We start from the raw sequence: 4694 nt of genomic DNA on the forward strand, positions 1-4694 counted from the left end.
GCTGTCCTCCCATATTACCCACTTGGGGCAGCAAAATGACTTGAGACAGCCCTGCCTTATTGCTAAGCAGAAGGGAATAAACATGGCTTGCCTCCTATTTTCCCCTGCCCTCTGCCGCCCCACCAGCCACAGCCGGGACACTCACCTGGAGCTTCTTTCTAGAGCTCATTGTATTTCTTCCACAACGAGCCTTACTCCTAGTATTTGAATATTCCTCCTCAAGAAGCCTGTCCTGCACAAAGAAAAAAAAATCAGCATGTCATGGAGAAGGTTAGAGCAAACTTTACTGCCTGACATCCTAGTTTTCTGCAGGCGGGGAGTCTCTTTGTCATAGAGAGCATTTGGGAATGCGACACACATGTGCCTATTGAGAACTTTAAAATAATGGAGGCCAGGAAAAGCTTTGGCACTTGATTTTTCCAGTTGTAAATCAATCCAGTATATGTGTTTATGGGCCTTGACCTGGCTAGCCTGATCTCATTAAATCTCAGAACCTAAGCAGGGTCAGCCCTGGTTAGTATTTGGATGGAGACCACCAAGGAAGTCCAGGGTTGCTACACAAAAGCAGGCAATGGCAAAACCACCTCTGAACATCTCTTGCCTTAAAACATTATGGAGTCGCCGTAAGTTGGCTGTGACTTGGCGGCACTTTCCACCACCACCATGTGTGGCTAGCCTGATCTCATTAAATCTCAGAACCTAAGCAGGGTCAGCCCTGGTTAGTATTTGGATGGAGACCACCAAGGAAGTCCAGGGTTGCTACACAAAAGCAGGCAATGGCAAAACCACCTCTGAACATCTCTTGCCTTAAAACATTATGGAGTCGCCCTAAGTTGGCTGTGACTTGGCGGCACTTTCCACCACCACCATGTGTTTATGATTTGACACGATACAGCAGTGTCTTCTCCATTCAAAATGAACTAAGTGTAACTGTGCATTAATAATACCACATGGAAGCCGTGACCAAGCCAGGTGAATGATATAAGGGACCAAGGTGATATTCATAACTACAAGAAGCTGAGCTAATGGAGCTCCTTGGCCTAATTATTTCCTCACCAACCATTTCAGCATCTCAAACGTATATGAAGAATATACTGCTATGCCCTTGCCTTCTTCCACACAGCTTCTTTTTAATGGCAGAGAATGTGAATTAAGGCTCAGGGGAGAAATCAGGGAGCATTCCAATTAGCTGAGGGACAAGTTGTAGAGAGAGAGAGAGAGTGGCATGGGTTTGAACTACCTTCCTCTTGTCGTTATTCCTCCTACCTGCTGAAAAAAGGTGGGTGTATTATTTATTTTATTTATTTAGTATTCAGTACTTTCCTACTGTAGTATTTCAAAACCTCATAAGACATAAAACGCCCATAAAATCATAAATGGGATGGAGAGCAGTGTGATGTAGTATATTCTCACTCAGTTACAAAGCTCACTGTTGGCTTTGGGCCAGTCAGTCTCTCTCAGGCTGGGTAACCTCGTGGCTTTGCTGTGAGGGCAAAAGGGATGAGGGGAGATCCATATACATTACTCTGAGATTTTTTTTGAGAAAGGACAGCTAAAAAGGCAGTAGATGAAAGCACTGTAATGTTCCCTTTTGCTTGCAGGTCAGTAATAGGCTGCTCTTGAGGGTTGCCAGCCTGGAAATCTCCCAGAATTACATGGATCTCCAGACTTTTCCTGTCGTCCTTTTTGCACACAGGCCCTCACCCCGCATGGATTTGTTCTTTAGATGACATTAAGTAACATTTAGAATTGACTAGAGAATACTAAGCTAGGATAAGTTCTGTCTCCCTGGGGCTGCAGCCCAGTCTCTTGTTATGCCCCATCCAGGGATCCTGCATATGTACACTTTGCGCCAGCTCGGCACCAAGCAGATGAAAACCTTAACACCACTCCAGTCTAAGGAGCAACTAGTCAGTGTAAACGAAACTTTTAATTGCACCTATGATTTATTGAGCTGAAGCCAAACAATTAAGATTCATTCTTCGACATGATCAATGAACTGCAGAGAATGGTTGTGTGTGATTGAAGAGCCACTTCCATCTGGGAGAGCTCAGACCACGCTTCTTCATCTGAAGGGACCATTTATATGCTCTCTGCCCTTAACCTGAAAGACTGACCACTCTTGTTTGATTGCCTTCCTGCAGGGAGGAGGATGGCAACAGTGTGCAGTTCAGCCTGCAGAAGAGTGAGCATTCTTTACCCATGAACCTTTTCATGGGGCTGGATCATTACCTTATATGTGGACATTTTAATAATACTGTCTCCTTTAGAGGGGCTCAGAGGTTTTTCTGCCAACCAGCCCAAATGGGCAGGATTTAATCTAGCTTTGTTTATATATCTCAACTCCTGTTCCTCCAATGCACCATTTGTTGCTAAGCAGAAGTCCACTCGATTGGCTAGTGGGTATTTCAGGTATTTCAGGTCCATGTGGTACACCTTGGTGATTTGAGGGGGGACTTAAACATTTTTGGGGTTTCAGTGAACAGAAGAGACCCTGACTCTGAACTTGTCTAGAAGCATATTATGACATGCTGCAGAAAACACTGAAAAGTGTGAACATTACATGGGTGTCTATTTTACAATAATGATCTTAAATATTTATACAACAATTCTCTTAGAGGTTCATGTAAGCCAATATAGAATCACAGCGTTGGAAGGGGCCATTCAGGCAATCTAGACCAACTCTCTGCTCAATGCAGGATCAGCCTGACAAGTGTTTGTCCAGCTACTGCTTAAAGATTGCCACTGACCGGGAGCTCACCACCTCCCTTGGCAGCTGATTCCACTGTTGCACAACTCTTCCTGTAAAAAAGTTTTTCCTAACATCCAACTGGTACCTTCCCACCCTTAATTTAAACCCATTCTTGTGAGTCCTATCCTCTGCTGCCAACAGGAACAGCTCCCTGCCCTCCTCTAAGTGACAGCCTTTCAAATACTTTAAGAGAGCAATCATGTCCGCCCTCAGCCTCCTCTTCTCCAGACTGAACATTCCCAAGTCCCTCAGCCTTTCTTCATAGGGTCTCCAGGTCCCCAATCATCCTCGTCGCTCTCCTCTGCGCCCATTCCATTCTGTCCACATCCTTTTTGAAGTGAGGCCTCAAGAACAGCACACAATACTCCAGGTGTGGCCTGACCAATGCAATGTACAGCGGGACTATGATATATTGCAATTTGGATGTTATGCCTCTGTTGATACACCCCAAGATCTCATTAGCCTTTTTTGTTGCTGCATCACACTGGCTGCTCATATTTATTTTATGGTGCACCCATACCCCAAGATCTTGTTCACACACACTGCTACATTGCAGCATGGGACTGAGGCATGCCTAAGGTTACCCAGTGTATTCATGCTGACGTGTGTTTTGGATTGGAGAATCCCAGTTCATAGTTCATGTTTGCAGCTACTGTGAATCTATATCTAGTCATTCCAAAGGTATTTGTGACTGATTTATTGTGAACGCACACAGAGAGTTCTCCAACCTAGAGATTCCAAGAGGGATGGGTCCTTTTTACAGTCTCTGTTGTGCTCCAGTTTTTCATCTCTCTTTCTCTCTCTCATCTGCCAGAGAAGATCTTTGTATCCAGCCAAATGCTTGTCGGTATTTGGAACTGGGGTGAACCAGGCGTAAAATGAAAATAAATTGCTAATTCCTCCTAATAATGCCTGATTTCCTGATTTGATATCCCACATTAATTCTAATTACTTATTCAGAGTCAGGGCATTAATCAACATGTTAAAACGTCTTCTTCCTTAGCAACACTGATGCACCAAGCAGCTGGCACAGCACATGTGCCTACGTGCCAGGGATGTGCCACTGTCATGCTGTCAGCTTTCTCATGGAGATGGAATCCTCATCAAATGGACAGGGATCTTAGGTTTTACTGGCCTCCTCAATAAGTTACAAATGTGAAAGGCAGTGCTAGAGATTTATGGTCAGGTACAGATTTGTCTAAGATCATAATTACTACCCATGGCTTTTTATGGCTTTACAGTGGCAAAAGGGATACAGCTGAATATCCAAATACACAGTGCTGCTTTACCTACTGTGACAGACATCAACATTTATTTTATTTAAAATTTATGCCCCCCTCCCATTTCCCCACTAAGTTCAGAGTGGTTAACCGCAAAATCCAGCAATAGTACAATAGAAACAATAGAAACATTCCATCTTCCTTCATCACCATGCCCAGATTATGAAACTTACTAATGATGGGAAACTGGTATGGTACAATCAGGGAAAAACAGCATGACCTTGTCATTTTACTCCTGACCCTGCATCCACTGCATCCGACCTTGCCTTCGCTGAACTGGACCCTGCCTTGCCACTGTGACTATTCAGACCTCCTCTTGACTATGCTCCTTGGTCTTGCCCTAACATTACCCATGAACAACACTTGGATTGCTAGATTCTGCCTTCAGAGTGCTCTTCGGACCTACTTACCTTCAGCTTGCTGACATTGTGCTTGACCCTCAGACCAGACTCTGACTACATACTCTAATCTTGTACCATAACCTCCTTAGCTCCAGCTCTGGTGGTGTGTCCTGCACCACTTCCAGCCTGTGCTCCGACACCCAGTAGCTATGTCTCACTGCTCTCCTCTGGGAGCTTGTTCCACCAGGTATGGGCCGCCACTGAAAAGGATCTGGCCCTAGTCACGGCAAGCCTTGCCTTCTGGGGGCCTGGAATTACCAG

Source organism: Gekko japonicus, unplaced genomic scaffold (genome assembly GCF_001447785.1).
Source record: "Gekko japonicus isolate JY-2015 unplaced genomic scaffold, Gekko_japonicus_V1.1 scaffold84, whole genome shotgun sequence".
NCBI classification, from domain to species: domain Eukaryota; kingdom Metazoa; phylum Chordata; class Lepidosauria; order Squamata; family Gekkonidae; genus Gekko; species Gekko japonicus.